This window comes from Mobula hypostoma, chromosome 17 (assembly GCF_963921235.1).
Source record: "Mobula hypostoma chromosome 17, sMobHyp1.1, whole genome shotgun sequence".
Lineage (NCBI taxonomy): Eukaryota > Metazoa > Chordata > Chondrichthyes > Myliobatiformes > Myliobatidae > Mobula > Mobula hypostoma.
The window spans coordinates 11,695,318-11,713,955 of NC_086113.1; positions in this window are offsets into that span (position 1 = coordinate 11,695,318).

Below are 18,638 nucleotides of genomic sequence, written 5' to 3' on the forward strand. Positions count from 1 at the left end.
CTTCTTACAGGCAGATCAATGGGATCAGCACGGGCACCACTGAAGGCCTAGACAAGTGCTACTCTCGCACGCTAGTCATCCAAGGATCACATCACTGGACCTCCTCTCTGTCCGCCACAACAGGTGGGATTTTCCGGTGATCACCCGTTTCAGTTCGACTCCCCATTCCCAATCCGACATGTCAGTCCACGGCCTCCTCTACTGCCACAATGAGGCCACTCTCAGGGTGGAGGAGCAACACCTCATATTCTGTCTGGGTAATCTCCAACTTGATGGCATGGACATCGATTCCTCTAACTTCCAGCAATTTTCCCCTGCTCCCCCTTCTTTCTTTTGACCTAATTCTGTTCCTGTGTATTATGATCTTATGGTTCCCCTCTCACCCCTTCTCTTTCCTTCACCCACCCATCACCTCCCTCTGGTGCCCCTCATACCTCATCCTTCCCATGGTCCACTGTCATCTTCTAGCAGATTCCTTCTTCTTCTGCCCTTTACCTCTTCCACCTATGATCTCCCAGATTCTGACTTCATCCCCCCTCCCTGCCCATCTACCTTCCCCCTTACCTATCACCTGCCAACTTGTACACCTCTGTGTCCCACACTTTCTCACTTAGGCTTCTTCCCCCTTACTTTCCAGTTCTGGTGAAGGATGTTGGCCCAAAGCATCAACTGTTGATTCTTCTTGCCTGACCTTCAGAGTTCCTCTAGCACGGTGTGTGTGTTCATCACTGGAACTTTGGACAGACTTTACAGGCTTTGTTATTCCCTTCGGTTGATGGAATTAGTTGATAGTCAGTTAGTGCTATGTAATAAATCTTCATTTTTTAGGACTTCCTTAACCAGCGTGTCTAATGTTGATGCAGTACTTACCAATCACATTTTTATTTTTCATATGTATGGCAAAATATTTTTGCAATGAATCTAATTATTCAATTCCTTTTAACTTGCCTGAATCAGAAGCAATTCTAACCAAGGAAGGGTGGAGTATGGATAGGACTAGACTCTGCTGTCTCACTCAGAGTCCTCTGAGGATCATCAACTCATCGTGATGGAGAGGCTTGCAAGTTCCTGAAATCTTGAGAGCAATGCTGTCCGGGGTTTAGCTATCTGGCACTCAGCTCTTTGTAGGATTACTCACGGTGGCACAGTCAAGGGAAACGTTCCAGACAAAGGCGATCCAACCAAGACCCCAGTGGTGGAGCTGGTGGAAGATGACGACACATCACAACAGCAGTGAAAGCCAAGGAAGGCTGCAGCAGGGAAGTGTCCCCAGTCTTGCACTCCTTGTCACTGGATGCTGACCCTGATCTGTCGACTTCCACCACACCCTGAATCAGAGAATTCCAGTGATTCACCACCCTCTGTGTGAAAAAGTTTCTAAACACCTCAGTTTTAATGATCAATGCTCACCGTGTAGTTATGCTCCCTTGTTTAATCTATCTTCTCAGTCCACTTTTTCCAACACTGCCTTAATATCATGATCATTATCATTATCTAATTTTAAGACAATAGCTTTTTTCACGCTAAGACTGAATACAAAATTCTATCATGTTATGATCACTCTTCCCTGTCCTTTATTATCTGATCATTAATTAATCCTGGCTCATTATATATACCTAATGTGGATCTGGATAAATATTGTGTCCCAGCAGTCTACATGATATGCAAGCAGTACACAAGCCAGGGTAGTGTGATATCTTCCAAGATTTTCCTCTTCTTCCACCCATTGTACCTGTTCTTCATTCTCCATCTCCTCATCCTCCTCTCACTACCACAGAGCCTCGAGAAAAGCCCGTGACGTCCTGATGGCAAGATCACCTGGGAGGCAGGAGAAGATGATGAAGTATCCCCTCCCTGGAGAGATTAGGAGAGAGCTGCTGAACCAGAGTGGACAACAAAACTGCACTGTGACCACTGGTGGCATTTTCCACAAGCTCCTGGTAGCTCTGTGGCCATCGTGCAATAATGTTGGGCTCCATTTGCTGGGGTGTACGCAAGAGTTAGGAGCCAAGGAAGGGGAAGCTATCCACCATTGTGAAGCTGCCGCTAAAATGTGGTAGATAACCATATATGTTTTCTGAATCTCTGTGCCTGTGATGCTGTTACAGGCAAATTTTACACCATAACCTGTGCCTCCCCGTACTTACATCTATGATAACAAACTTGACTTGACTTTACTTGACCTGACAGTGACACTCTCCTCTATGGCAGAGCTGTCCTGGAAGCCCGGCCTGTGGAAAGTCTGTGGAAATATTTGATACCAGAGGCTCTGAAATCCCTAACCTCTGAATGGATTGCTGTTTGGAAAGCTGAACGTATGATGGAGGATCCTTCATCTTTAACTACTGTGAATGCCCACAAGTAAATGAATCCCAGGGTACTAAATGGCGAGTATATGTACTCTGACAATAACTTTACTTTGAACTTTGAACTTTGATCTGTGCTCTAGGTACACACTGAGGACAGGAGCCTTCCCTTAGGGACCAGTGGTATGCCAGCCCAGTCTTCGATGCTCAGCATACTGCTCCAGTTCCTGAACACAACAGAATAACCAATGATATTCTCTCTTCTCCACTCTCCCAGCAGGCAGAAGATACAAAAGCCTGAAAGTACACACCACCACTTCAGATCTCAGCTGTCTCAGATGAATTTTGCCGAAAGAACATACAACTTAGAACAGTACAGCACAGAAACAGGCCCTTCAGCCCACAATGTTGTGCTGAACCAAATAATTTAGTAATTAAGTGGCCAACTAATATAATCCCTTATGCCTACACAATGTCCATATTCTGAAAGATAGTCCGAACGTATAGCATCAATCAATGTACTGCACTGGAGTATTAGCCAAAAATATTCTCATATTTTATATTTTCCTAATGACACAAAGGGAGCCATTGGTCTATGCTGGTTCCCAGAGCATTCCCACCAGTCCCATTCCCACCATTATTTCCCTGCTCATGTTCTCTCCAACTTGCCCATCAGCTCCCCTCGGTGTCTCCTAGCAACCATCTAAAACAAAGGGTAACTTATTGTGGTCAGTCAACCAAACAGCATGTCTCTGGGGTGGACAGACTGCCCACAATGCCAGAATCAGAATCTAGAACTAGGAGACACAGATTCAAGATTCTGGGGAGTAGATTTAGGACAGAGATTAGGAGGAATTGCTTTTCCACATGAGTCCTGATCTGCAGAATTCTCTGCCCAGAGAAGCAGAGGGGACAACCTCATTCAATGTGATTAAGGCAGATTTTTGCACAGCAGGGGAATTAAGGGCTATGAAGAAAAGGCAAGTATGTGGAGCTGAGCCCACGGCCAGATCAGTCATGATCTTACTGAATTTTAAAGATGGGCCAAATAGCTCTTTCTCTTGTTCCTATTTCCCTTGTTCCAACAAAAGTTTACTGAAGTTGTGGGACAGCCCATATCCTTACTAATCATTACACGACCCATTTACCAGCTTTTGTCCCTGGAGTGGGTCTTAAACATTTGAACACTTCTGATTTGACAGTAACGGTGGTGAAAATCACATGAACTTTCCTCTGTCCTCAAGGTAACTTTTTTTCTCTCTTTTTGCAGTGCTTTTATCTGCATCTGCGAGATGTGGATGAGAAGTTTGCAGTAAGTCTACGTGTGTCACTGAGCCCACTAGGAAGGCCTGGTACATGTCCTCACGGGAGGTTGCTGGTGGGTGAGAGAGCGATGGGGGTGCAGTGCAGTGTTCTCAGGCTAGTTCTGCCACCAGGTGCTAAGATTAAGTGGTTGAAGATGCTTTAATGGACTCTGGTTGCTACTGTGAGGCCATTTGCAGCCCTCCATTCAGGTTAACAGGGGCTCAACACCTGGCACAACCTTTACAACCATCTCTTCACACCATTGTCACATGGGGTGTCCTGGTCCTCTCTGGAAATTTATTCTCTCCATATTACCAACAACAGAAAACCTGCAGAAGCTGGAAGTCTGAGCAACACACACAAAATGCTGTAGGAACTCAGCAGGCCGGAAACGTCAACTGTACTTTCTTCCATAGATGCTGCCTGGCCTGCTGAGTTCCTCCAGCATTTTGTGTGTGTTGCTCTCCATATTATCTACCTCTTGCCAAAGGCCTTTTTGAATGTAAGAACTGGAGAATGATTTATTTATTTATACAGACAGATAGATTTATTATCTATTTATTTATCTATTTGTCACCTATTTATTTCTGATTTGAGGCCCTCCATTGGTCGAGGTTGCCATGGATGTTGCACCCCAGCTGTCGATGTGATACGCAAGCCAGAGCAGTACAATACGGAGTGCGAACTGTGGCCTGTACAGTAGGCTCCCCTTCTCCGTGCAGCTGATGAATCCAAAGGAATGGCTGAGACCGATACAGTTTGCAACCAGCAACATCTCAGGAATTGCCAGTCAGTATTGAACTCAATGTAAGACTACCTTAGAGAATCCAGCTCTGGATATTTCCTCAGAGTTTACCAACAAAGTCTAACCCATGGGTAGGTATAGCCGCGAGGCAGCGGAGGTCGGAGGTCTGAGATCAGAGCTTTCCTTCTCCTAGATGAGCTCCCAATCATGGCTGACGAGCCCCATCTGCCCAAAGCAACTAATTTTAAGGCATCTGTACCCCACGTTTGCACCTTTGCCTGTCAATAGAAATGGTTTCACCAGACTTAGTAGCTAAGCCACATGTGAAGGCCAGGAGCTGGACTTGGTTGTTCGAGGCTATTTGAGAAACACGCCATTGGGAGCATTTAATATGTAGTGGGAGCTTATTTCCACTAAACCCCGCCCCACCCTTCCAGCTATGATAACCTTAAGGAGCCTTTATTGATTTAGATTTATTATTTGTTTGTTTATTTATTCTTTAATCTGCGACGACACCGGTGCCAAGCTGTATGGGTCCTAATGCCCTTCCCTTGGACAACATTGGTGTTGTGGAGAGGGGAGACTTGCAGCATGGGCAACTGCTGGTCTTCCATACAACCTTGCCCAGGCCTGCGTCCTAGAGAGTGAAGACTTTCCAGGTGCAGATCCATGGTCTCGCAAGACTAACGGATGCCTTATTATTATTTATTATTTATTATTCGCATGTACGTCAAAAGAATTAGCAACCGACATGATCTGAAAATGTGCAGGTGTTGCCTTGCCACACATTCCAGCACCAACATGGTATCCCCACCATATTTAGTAGAGCAACATGCAATCTCCATACATTGGTTTATTATTGTTACATTACAGAGAAATAGTGAAAAGCTTTATTTCCATTCTGTTCATGCAAATCAATTCATTACACAGCACATTGAGGTAGAACAAGGTAAAATATTAACAATGTGGAATAAAGTTTAGCAGCTACAGAGGAAGTGCAGTGTGGGTACAAGATCAGTGCAAGGTAAATTGTGAGGACAGAAGTCTATCTCGTCGTACGAGGGAGACATTTAAAAGTCCTAGGGGTAGAAGCTGCTATTGGACGACAGTGGAGCCAACTCCCTCCCACATTGCAACTTGCTGTTTCCCTTTAAGAAGTGCTAGCTGGCTTTAAGTGGAGCGGCCAACCTTTAATTTGGTCGCAAGATAATTCCTCCAAAGGCCTTATGATTCATGTTGATTGTATACCGAGCCATTTAAATAAGCAGACAGCACAAAGCATCCAGCAGCTCTGGGTGAGAAGGCTACAGGCTAACTGCCCATTCTAATCTTCGCTCACATTTGCAGGGACTGTCACGTCTGGCCTACACAATTCTGGATCAAATGCCTTGGCCACACTCTCCAAAAAAAAGCTCATCAATATTCTTCAATGAGTACAAGCAAAAACAAAAATCACAGCTGTTCTTCTCAATTTACGGTTTTGGTGATAATCCCAAGGTATTTCTATTTTGTGGAAGATTGTGGCATGTAATAACTATTATAATTTTAAAAAATGAATGGAGTGGAAAATCCAGAGGCAGACCGCGGCTTTGAACTCTACCCTGAAAATAAGACAAACAGTGTGATTTTAACATGAATCAGCTACAGGGGAGAGGTTAATGAAAATGCTGCTTTAATCAGAGCATTGCGGATATGAAGCAGATGCCACTGAAGTCCCAGGCTTCCTCAAAGAAAACTCTCCACTTCTTTTGAATGTGAGAGAGGGGAAAAAATTGAACTCTCTGCTGGTTGCTGGGTTTGCAGAGCTGGTGGGCCTGAGAGTCACAAATTACAATTAGAATTGGTTTATTATTGTCACAATGTACCAGGATATAATGAAATACCAGTCTTGCGTACTGTTCATACACTGCAGAGCATTGAGGTAGAACAAGGTAAGACAACAAACAAGGCAGAATAAAGTGTTACAGCTACAGAGGAAATGCAGTACAGTTATACAATAAGCTGCAAGAACTCAATAAGGTGGACTGTGAGCCGAAGGGTCCAACTTATAGTGTTAAGGAACGTTCCCTGCTGCCTGGTGACAAATGCAGTAACTGGCAAAGTATCTGTGAAGGGACTTACTCCAGATTCAAGGCCAGGAGATCCTACCTTACAGCAACTGATGACTGGGAGTGACTCAGGTGAGTGGTGTAATCTGCTTTGATGGAAACAGCAGAATAATGTTCATATCGGCATCCAATTGCTCACCATTGAGAATATCTACCGTAAATGCTGCCTGGGCAGGGCGAAAAGCATTATCAGGGATGTATCTCACCCTAACCATGGACTTTTTACCCTCCTCCCATCCAGTAGGTGCCTCAGGAGCCTCCGCTCCCGCACCAGCAGGCACAGGAAGAGCTTTTTCCCTGAGGCTGTGACACTGCTGAACCTCACATCACAGCGCTAAGCAAGTATTGCATCCGTATTGTACTGTCTCAGTACTTTTATATTTGTGTGCTGTAGCACTTCTTTTATTCACAGTTATTTTGTAAATAACACTATTCTTTGCATTTCTGGGCAGATGCTAAATGCATTTCATTGGCTTTGTATCTGTACTCGGCACAATGCCAATAAAGTTGAATTTAATCTAATCTAATAAGAATAAGAACTTGGGAATGGAAAATCTTGATCCTATCATCACTATCATTGTTTTGTTCCAGGATCTGGTCCTTCCAATGACCATGATTGTTCTTGGCAATTTTTCCTACAGAAGTGGTTCACCATTGCCTTCTTCCGGGCAGTCGCTTTACAAAGTAGGTGACCCCAGCCATTTTCAATACTCCTCAGAGATTATCTGCCTGGCGTCAGCGGTCGCATAACCAGGATATGTGATGTGCACCAGCTGCTCATACGAGCATCCACCTCCTGCTCCCATGGTTTTACGTGACCCTGACTGGGGGGCAGGAGGACAAAGCAGGTACGACACCTTGCCCAAGGGTGACCTGCAGGCTAGCGGAGGGAAGGACCATCTTACACCTCCTTTGACAGAGATGCATTTCCACCCCACCACCCAGTACAATGTTCAAAAGGTCAAAGTAAATTTATTATAAAGTACACACCATACAGTATCTTGCAGTTTATTTAATTGCAGGCATATATAGGGGATAAAAAGAAGAAATGCAATCAAATTTATGAAAGACTATACTTAAACAAAAACTGACAATCAACAAACAAAAAAAAGCAAACTGCACATAAAAATAATACTGACAACATGAGTGGAATAGAGTCCTTGAAAATGAGTCTGTAGGTCATAGAATCAGATTGGAGTTGTGGTCAGTGAAGTTATCCACATTTTAGGAGTCTCACACACAAAATTCTGGAGGAAATCAGCAGGTCAGACTGCATTCATGGAAATGAATAAACAGTTGATGTTTCAGGATGAGACCCCTCCTCAGGACTGAGAAGGAAGGGGGAAGACACCCAAATAAAAAGATGGCGGAGGGGAAGGAGGATAGCTGGAAGTTGACAGGTGAAGCCAGGTGGGTGGGAAAGATAAAAGGCTGGAGAGGAGGGAGTCTGATAGGAGAGGGAAGTGGACCATAGGAGAAAGGGAAGATGGAGGGGCACCAGGGGAGAGGTGACTGGCCAGTGAGAAGAAGAGTTACTGAAACAGGGTGGGAAGAGATGTGGTTGAGACAGCCATGGAATCACCACGTTTATAAAAGATGCCAGTCGACAGTTTGGCTTCTGCAATGGAGACGGAGAGATCGAGAAAGTGGAGGGAGGTGTCGGAAATGGACCGAGTGAATTTAAGGACCGGGCAGAAGTTGGAGGCAAAGCTGATGAAACTGACGAGCTCAGGATGGGTGAATGAAGCTGAACCAGTGCAGTCGTCAATGTAGCGCTGGAAGTGTTGGGGAACGTTACTGGGGAAGGTTTGGAACGTGGACTGTTCTACATAGTCAATGAAAAGGCAGGCATGGCAGCAGCCATTGTGGGTGACCACGGTTATTACTGGGATCAGGAGAAAGTGGGAGGAGCTGACGGAGAACATACAAACTCCTTACAGACAGCGGCGAGAATAGATCTCCAACCGCTGATCACTTGCACTGTAAAGTGATTCTGCTGACTGCTACGTCCCCATGCCGTCTGAAAGCTGCCAAAACCTGGGTCTGAACCAGAAAAGAGTCTGAAGGTTCTTTATATCTTCAGTCTAATGCTCCCTCAACTGAGATATTTCAGCTTTATTTATCTAAACTATTTTTCTCTCTTTCAAATGTTTCAATGTAATGTTTCCTTTGAGATTCTTAAATAGTCTTTTATGTGATAAGAGGGGCTCTTTTTGTTTTAATATCAGAAATGTTACGAGGAACACTGTGCTTTATAATATTGCACTATCCAAGTTCAAAGCTAAGCTAATTACCCAGACTGAGTTATTCCTCTCAACAATATGACCCAATGAATGTTTCCTGCTGTCACAGCGAAATGAAAATTCCAGAAGTATTGGCAACTGGTGAACAGCCAACATGTCAGCTGCCAGCAGACTTCACACCCCTCCCCACCTTTAACTTGAAAAGATTGTCTCAATGGTGAGCAGAAAGTTTAGAAATGTGGGGAAGGGCTATTACTGTCAGCGGACGAAATCCCAGCATGGCTCTTCAGGTAATAAGCATATCGAGAAAGGAAAGAAAATCCATCAGTCTTTTCTCTTTGTTTTTTACATCTACTTTCCTGGACTTTGAAGTAGGAATCATTATGTTAATAAAGCCTTCAGTCGGTGCTTCTGAACAATCTTTGAGGCAGAGGTCCACACGCTCACTGCCGGTGGCTGTCACCAGCAATGGACTGACACAAGAAACCACCAGTCTCATCCATCACATAAATTGCCATTTTATCAAGTTCTAAATGTTTTATATTTGTTTTATTTTCCTAACAGCCATCCAATTTTAATTTAAATAATCAAATTCAGCATCACGTCTAAAGTACTCAACCCCAAGAAACAGCAGGATCTATCTCAGAGGGAATTTTAGAAAACCTTTGTGCAGACTATTGGATTTAGATGAGCGTAATTAAATTGAAAAGACATTATTAAATGGTCTTGTACTATGAAACATTTTTTGTGTCAAAGCTTGTTAATGCTTTAGAAGCCAGTGGGACAAATAAGAGCACACAATCACGTTCATATTTTCTATCTGATAATACAAGGGCTATTTACTGGGCATTAATGACTGGCAGCCACTCCCCCCATTGTGTGTCACTGCACTCGCAATATTTTAAAATAAATGTCAGGAAAATTAATAGTTTGAATATTGCTGTCATTGCAAGTAACATTAATGATGTTATTCGACTTGTTTGAGAATGTTAAACACAAGGGATTCTGCAGATGCTGGAAATACAGAGTAACGCACACAAAATGCTGGAGGAACTCAGCAGGTCAGGCAGCATCTATGGAGATGAATAAAGAGTCGATGTTTTGGGCCGAGACCTTTTATCGGGACGAGAAAGGAAGAGGGAAGAAGCCAGAATAAGCAGGTGTGGAGAGGAGAAGGAGTACAAGCCGGCAGGTAAGAGGGAAGGTGGGTGGATGGGGGGAGGAACAGCGAAGTAAGATGCTGGGAGGGGATAGGTGGAAAAGGTAAAGGGCTGAAGAAGAAGGAATCTGATAGGAGAAGAAAGTGGATCTAGGAGAAGGGAGGAGGGGTACTGGGGGGGATGATAAGCAAGTGAGAAGAAAAGAGTAGAAACAGAGCCAGAAAGGGGATGGAACATAAAAACTGTTTTTATGCCCTACTCTGTAGTTATTATAAACTAAAGTTATAACTGATAGATAGATAGGCAAATGAATAAATGGTTCTAAAAAGGAAGAGTGAAGTAGTGTTCATGGGTTCATGAACCATTCAGAAACATAGAAACATAGAGAATAGGTGCAGGAGTAGGCCATTTGGCCCTTCGAGCCTGCACCGCCATTCAGTATGATCATGGCTGATCATCCAACTCAGAATCCTGTACCTGCCTTCTCTCCATATCCCCTGATCCCTTTAGCCACAAGGACCATATCTAACTCCCTCTTAAGTATAGCCAATGAACTGGCCTCAACTGTTTCCTGTGGCAGAGAATTCCACAGATTCACCACTCTCTGCGTGAAGAAGTTTTTCCTCACCTCAGTCCTAAAAGGCTTCCCCTTTATCCTCAAACTGTGACCCCTCGTTCTGGACTTCCCCAACATCGGGAACAATCTTCCTGCATCTAGCCTGTCCAATCCCTTTAGGATTTTATACGTTTCAATAAGATCCCCCCCTCAATCTTCTAAATTCCAACGAGTGCAAGCCTAGTTCATCCAGTCTTTCATCATATGAAAGTCCTGCCATCCCAGGAATCAATCTGGTGAACCTTCTTTGTACTCCCTCTATGGCAAGAATGTCTTTCCTCAGATTAGGGGACCAAAACTGCACACAATACTCCAGGTGTGGTCTCACCAAGGCCTTGTACAACTGCAGTAGTACCTCCCTGCTCCTGTGGAATGGAGGGAGCTGTTCTTAAAATGTTGGATGTGGGTCTTCAAATTCCTGTACTTCCTCCCTGATGGTAATGATGAGAAGAGGGCCGTAAGAGTCCTTCATGATACACGCTGCATTCCCGAGCTCCATCTTCTGAAGACGTCCTCGATGGCAGGGAGGATTGTGCCTGTAATGGAGCTGGCTGATTCTACAACCCTCTGTATGGATGGAGGATTGGTAAAGGGAAAGGGAAGGAATAAATGGTTCATTTCAGGATGGGAGATTATTACACCTGAGGTGCCACAGGGTTCTGAGCCATAGAGTCATAGAGCAGTACAGAGAGAAACAGGCCCATGCTGAGCAGTTACTCTGCCTACTCCCATCAACCCACACCTGGACCACAGCCGTCAGTCCTTTATATCACAGTAATATTAGCAAATGAGCTGGTATTGGTGCACAAGATATAGAATATACAAATGCAATCAAAGCAAGCAATGAAGAAGGCTCACACTATAATCAAAGTTCAAAGCATATTTATTATCAAAGTATGCATATGTCACCATATACTACCATGAGATTAATTTTCTTGCAGACATTCACAACACAACTAAGAAATACAATAGAATCAATGAAAAGCCACACACAAATAAAGCCTGGCGAGCAGCCAATGTGCAAAAGAAGGCGAACTGTGCGAATACAAAAACTAATAATAAATAAATAAATGATACGGAGGACGTGAGCGGTAGAGATCTTGAAAGTGAGTTCATAGATTGTGTTTAGTGATCAGTTCAGTGTTGAGGTCAGTGAAGTTGTCCACGCTGGTTCAGGAGTCCGATGTTGTGGGGTAATAATTGTTCCTGAACCTTTCAGAATCAGAATTCGATTTATTATCACTGAGTTAAGTTGTGAAATATGTTGTTTTGCAGCAGTGATACAGTGCAAGTAGGGACATGCCTGTGCTAGCACGCAAAGTCAGCTCTGGCAGACTGGGCGGAGAAGATCTACAGTGAGATCCAACAGCCGGGAAGGCCGTTCTGCAATGCTCTGTGGAGAGCAAAGAGCAAAATAATAATAATACTTTATTGATCTCGAGTTGGAAATACATGGCAAGGCACAGCAGGTGTTATGGTCATCCACTGCAGCCAGGAGATCCCAGTTTCTGACGCTTGTTCATTCCACCGGGCTCAGACCTCCAAGGTTGAGAGAGTGGAACTGTACCAATTCCACTTTTAAAAACTCTCCCACTCAGGTCTCCTGTCATTGTTGGACATGGCGGACAACCACCACCATGTGCAAGATGTAAAAATTACTAAATTACAATAAGAATATTATAGTGCAAAAAGGGAGCAAAAAGTTAATGGACTGTTCCGAAATCAGATAGTGGAAGGGAAGAATCTTTAGGGCTGTAGTTAACTCAAACTGCATGCACTAAGTTAGTACAAGATTCAAGTTTGTTTATCCCACGTACATCGAGAAATGCAATGACGTGTCATTTGCGTTGACAACCAATACAACTAAGGGTGTGCTGGGGTGGGGGCAGCCGCGAGAGTCACCACATATTCCAGTAGCAACTCAGCATGCCCACAATGCTCAGCAGAGCAACCCTTTGAAAACACAGTCAAGCTTTTGCTGTATGGTTGAATCAGAAAACAGGGACCTTTATTCTTTATTGGTTTCCACCACAGTGATGTTTGTTTTGTGTCTTTAGAAGATTGAAAATGTGTTGCATTTATTAGCTATTGTCTTAAAGTAAAAATACATGAAAAAATATGAAGTAAAATGTAAATAAAATAACTTTGTTAGGTACGTTCAAATGTCCAAAAGTTCTCAGATAAATTAGCAAGAAGAGAGCGTGAGAAAGGTACCTCAGTGAGTAATGGGACAAGACAAGCAGAATGTAAACATAGAGGCACGGCAACCAGTTCAGAGGATAGAGGCCTCCTCTCCTGCCACAATGAGGCCACACTCAGGCTGGAGGAGCAACACCTCATATTCCAGCTAGATAGCCTCCAACCTAATGGCATGAACATCGACTTCTCTAACTTCCGGTAATTGCTTCCCTATCTCCCTTCTTTCTTTTTTGTAATTCCCCGTTCCGACTCCCCTGTTATCCATTTCCTACTCCTCACATGCCCATCTCCTCCCCCTGGTACCCCTCCTCCTTCCCTTTCTCCCATGGTTCAGTCTCCTCTCCTATCAGATCCCTTCTTATTCAGCCCTTTACCTTTTCCACCTATCACCTCTAAGCTTCTCACTTCATCTCCTCTCCCGCACACACCCACCTTCCCCTCTCACCTATTGTCTGCCAGCTTGTACTCGTTCTCCGCCTCCCCCTCCTCCCCATTTATTATTGTCGTTTCTTTCCCCTTCTCTTCCAGTCTCTCGGCCTGAAATGTCGACTGGTTATTCTCCTCCGAAGATGCTGCCTGATCTGCTGAGATCCTCCAGCATTTTGTGTGCGTGCGTTGCTCTGGATTTCCAGCATCTGCAAAATTTCTTCTGTTTAGGAAGATAGATATGACGTGCCGTGCAGGGGAATGGGTGCATGAAACGTGCCAGGGTTTTTAATCATAGTGCTTGTGTGGATTAGAAGGAAAGAGAATGGGAAGTAGATGGTGATTACTGACATGGAAAAATATCATCCAATGCTCAACCTCCCTAAATTTATGCGTGACGAATACCTAACGAGTATTGGAGAGCTAATGAAAGGTATCAGAATCAGAAATTAGACCTACATCTAACTGGAGGAAATAAGTGTTAGAAACAATATTTCAACGTACTCCTAGCAAAATTATAACAGTCTTAGGCCATTTTGCTGTAGTCACTATTAATCATTCCATTTGTGTTATCAGAAAATATTTCTGCTTTAAATGTTAGATGCCTCTTATTTCACCAACAGTGAATTTATATTTTGGAGTTTGTTTGTCTGTGTTTAATGAAACAGGAGCTCAACATTTAATTGAACAAATAGGTTAATTAGTTCCTGCCTAAATAAAGTCAATAGTACATTTTCACAGTCATTACCTGTACTCTTAGCATGAGATTACTACCATAAGAAAGTAAGCAGGGGTAACTAAATCACTAAGAGGATTTGTAAATACCAAGAGTATTAGCTCCACAAAGTTACTCTGGGGGTTGCTTCACAAATGTCCTCACTCACAGCGAGGAGGCACTCTGAACAGCCGTAATAAACCACCTCCCTTGCTCAGCAAAATGTGAGTTGTGATTAACGTGATAACTGCCTTTGTGACCTACATGTGTTGCGTGAATAATTTATGTGTGGATTAGTTAGGATCCCCTGATAGTAGACAGACACTGGGAAGGCTATTTTCTAAACAACGTGTGCTGCACAATAGAACAGAACCTGTATTGCTTTCCTTTATATCCTAGTTACACAGCTAGTATATCTGTGAGTCTCGTTTCCAATACTAATTAGCACTGAGGTTACATATTTTCTCTCCAGAATTTTTATTTGAACACTCCATTCTGTTTACACCTTAAGCAACAGAAATGTTTTCTACCCATGTTCTACATTGTAATTTACAACAAAAACAAGGCACAGTGAAGTTAATGACGCAGCAATCTTTTTTGTAATTAAGCATATCGCTAAATAAATTGATAAAAATCAATTCTCTTCCATTTTTGAAATGGTGCACTCGGGGAGCCACCAGGATTGCATGTAATATTTATTGTTATGTATCCATAGTGTCGAAACAGAAACACGGCAGAAGAAAACATTAATTACAAATAAGAACAGTATTTTACAGAAAACAATTTTCTAATGCAGATTACTGCCTGCATATTTGCCACACTGGTGAGTTAACAATTTTCCATGTGGAAAAATGTTATATACTATTTTTTTAAAATTTCTGTCTTTGCACTACTTATCTTAATTTAACTATTTAAAATATACACACACACACACACACACACACACACACACACACACACACATATATATACTGTAATTCAATAATTCAGTTTTTTCTATATTTATTATACATTGTATTATACTGCTGCCGCAAAGTTCACAAATTTCGCGACATGCGCCGATGATATTAAACCTGATTCTGATACTGATTTTCCCTGGAGCGGCAGAGCCTGAGGGGAGATGTGACAGAGATATATAAGGTTATGAGAGGCATAGTTAGAAAAGACAGACAATATCTTTTTCCAAGGGTTGAAATATCTAGTACGAGAGGATATACATTTGTAGCGAGAGAGGGTAATTTCAGAGGAGATGTGAGGGGCAAGTTTTTTACACAGAGAGCCGTGAGTGCCTGGAATGTGCTGCCAGGGGTGGTGGTAGAGGCGAGAGACATTAATGACTTTTAAGAGACATTTAAATAGGCATATGAATGGAAGGAGTGGACATGATGTAGGCTGAAAAGATTAGTTTAGTTAGCTACTTGATTACTATTTGGTTCAGCACAACATTGTAGGCCAAAAGCCTGATCCTGTATTGTACTGGTTTATATTTTCTGTTCTAAAATGGCTCTGCAAAATAGCAGAGTTCATCCTGTCTGAAGTAATACCTTATTGTATTGACAGGTAGACAATGAAATCAGAAGACATTAGCCTCTCTCAGTGGGAATGTTTCCTCTGAAGAGAGTTAGTGCACTTCCTTACAGGAAAGCTCTCATCGAAGGAAGTGGCAGTTGGCCCTTCAGGGTTTTTTATTAAAACAGTCTTTTGCCGCTGTGAACCATAGGGTGTCAGGCAGACGGCGTCACCAACAGTCCACTCTTTGTAAAGCTGAAACGATTTGGCAGAAGTAGCTGCAACGGCAAGGTGGCAATGTTTCTGTCAACAGCTGTCAAACCGGCATGGTAAACAGCTTAGAAAAGACAAAGAACAGGACAGACAGAGCAGAAGAAAGAGATGGGCTGAGACAGAGAGAGAGAGAGACACTGGGGTGGCAGATACTGGCTGTGGAAAAGTGAGAATATTCATTAAAAATGAACAATTCCTGAGGGAGTATAGGAAAACTATAACTATATTCATTATCACAACATACACTGTCTATGCTCTTCTGCTGCTGTAGCCCATCCACCTCAAGGTTCGACGTGCTGTGCATTCAGAGATGTTCCTCTGCACACCACTGTTGTAATGCGTGGTTATTTGAGTTCCTTTCGCCTTTCTGTCAGCTTGAACCAGCATGCCCATTCACCTTTGACCTCTCTCCTTAACAAGGTGTTTTCTCCCACAGAACTGTCACTCACCGGGTGTTTATTGCTTCTCGCACCATTCTCTGTGAACTCTAGAGAGCATCGTGCATGAAAATCTCAGGAGGTAAGCAGCTTCTAAGATACTCAAACCACCCCATCTGGCACCGACAATCATTCCAGTGTCAAAGTCACCTAGATCACATTTCTTCCCCATTCTGATGTTTTGTCTGAACAACAGCTGAACCTCTTGACTACGTCTACATGCTTTCATGCATTGAGTTGCTGCCACATGATTGGATGATTAGATATTTGTATTACCAAGCAAGTGTATAGGTGTACCTAATAAAGTGGCCACTGAGTGATAACAAACAACACACATAAAAGTTGCCAGGCAGCATCTCTAGGAAGAGGTACAGTCGACGTTTCGGGCCGAGACCCTTCGTCAGGACTAACCGAAAGAAGAGATGGTAAGAGATTTGAAAGTGGGAGGAGGAGGGGGAGATCCGAAAGTGATAGCAAACCTGATTCAGATTCAGACTCAGATTTATTTATGACATGTACGTCAAAACATACAGTGAAAGGTGCTGCTTGCATTAACAATCGAAACACCTCGGGATGTGCTGGAGGCAACCCGCAAGTGTTGCAAAACATTCCAGCACCCATATAGCAGCCCATAATTCTCAGCAAAACAATAAAGAAAACAACAAGCAACAAAACAACAGCAGCAAAACAAGCCAATTTCCTCTCTTCCGGCCTCCCTCTAACACGCCCAGGCAGACAATCCACCCTCCAACACCAGGATAGGACTTCAGCCTCCCGTCTCAGATCGTTAATTTAACAAACATCCTTCCTGCACAAGTATCATTGTCAAAAAGAGAGTCTGAGCCAATTGTGTAGTTGTGGTTGCAATGACTGACTTGCGGCGCCATTCAAGATTCATGATTCGGGATTATTTATTGTCATTCTTCAGTGCACGAGTGTAGAGGAGAACAAGGTGATTGTACTCCGGATCTGACGCAGCATAAAAAGACACAATAAGCGTAAAGAACACAATAAAGACACAATAAATATAAATACATAATATTAGTTTATATATATAGACTGATTGTATAGAGTATACATAAAATGATGCTACAGTAGTAGGTTGGAGGAACAACACCTTATATTCCGTCTGGGTAGCCTCCAACCTGATGGCATGAACATTGACTTCTCAAACTTCTGCTAATGCCCCACCTCCCCCTCGTACCCCATCCATTATCTATTTATATACACACATTCTTTCTCTCTCTCTCCTTTTTCTCCCTCTGTCCCTCTGACTATAACCCTTGCCCATCCTCTGGGTTCCCCCCCCCCTTTTCCTTCTCCCTGGGCCTCCTGTCCCATGATCCTCTCATATTCCTTTTGCCATTCACCTGTCCAGCTCTTGGCTCCATCCCTCCCCCTCCTGTCTTCTCCTATCATTTTGGATCTCCCCCTCCCCGTCCCACTTTCAAATCTCTTACTAGCTCTTCTTTCAGTTAGTCCTGACAAAGAGTCTTGGCCCGAAACGTCGACTGTACCTCTTCCTATAGATGCTGCCTGGCCTGCTGCGTTCACCAGCAACTTTGATGTGTGATGCTACAGCAGTGGTGGTGGAGACTGTGGTGGGTTGGGTTAGTGGGTGGAGGTGTTGATCAGCCTGACAGCTTTTGGAAAGTAACTTCCTGTTTACTGTATGCAGAAAGTAACTGTGTTTGATTCTGGTGGTTCCTGGCGCGGATGCTGCACGACCTTTTCCCTGATGGGAGTGGGACAAACAGTCCATGAGCACGATGGATGAGATCCTTCATGATATTGCTGGACTTTTTCTGGCACCTTTCTGTACATACATTACTGTGCAAAAGTCTTAGTCACATAGGTACATATATCTAAGGTGCCTAAGACTTTTTGCACAGTGCTGTGTTTGTCAGTGTGGAACGGGGAGCGAGCGTGTAAATCTGGTGGGAGCAATGGATGTAGGGAATAGCACAGGTGGTGTGCTGTGCGACGGGTGTTACACAGGTCGCAGAGGAGTGCCAGGGGCTGGGGTGGTGTGGGTGCAGACACAACCAGGTCATTGATTCCAAACAATTGATTTATTGATCATTACAGAATGTCTCTCTGGTGCCTCCTGCTCTCACCCTCTCTCCCTTCCCCTTTTCCCAATCTTGATTCCCTCTCCCTGACCCCTTCCCACTCTCAGTTCACAATACAGACCCATATCAGAGTCAGGTTTATCATCACTTGCACATGTCAGCAGCAGTACAGTGCAATACATAAAATTACTACAGTACTGTGCAAAAGTCTTAGGCATCCTAGCTATATATATGTGCCTTAGACATTTGCACAGTATTGTATGCCAAGCCAAAAGTAATAAAAAGTGTCAAATATCAAACTTAGGCAAAGTTGTATGACAGGAGAAAACTCACAGGTTCAGGAACAGACCAGTGACAGGTCAAACAACTAAAGGGAAGTCATACCACAAAACTACTGGCAGCAGAGATAACAGACACGACCATAAGATACTGGAGCAGAATTAGACCATTCAGCTATAAAGCTATTGGTTACTCGACACCCAAAGACACACGAGGAGATCTTGCTGCTTTATCTTTTAGATTCG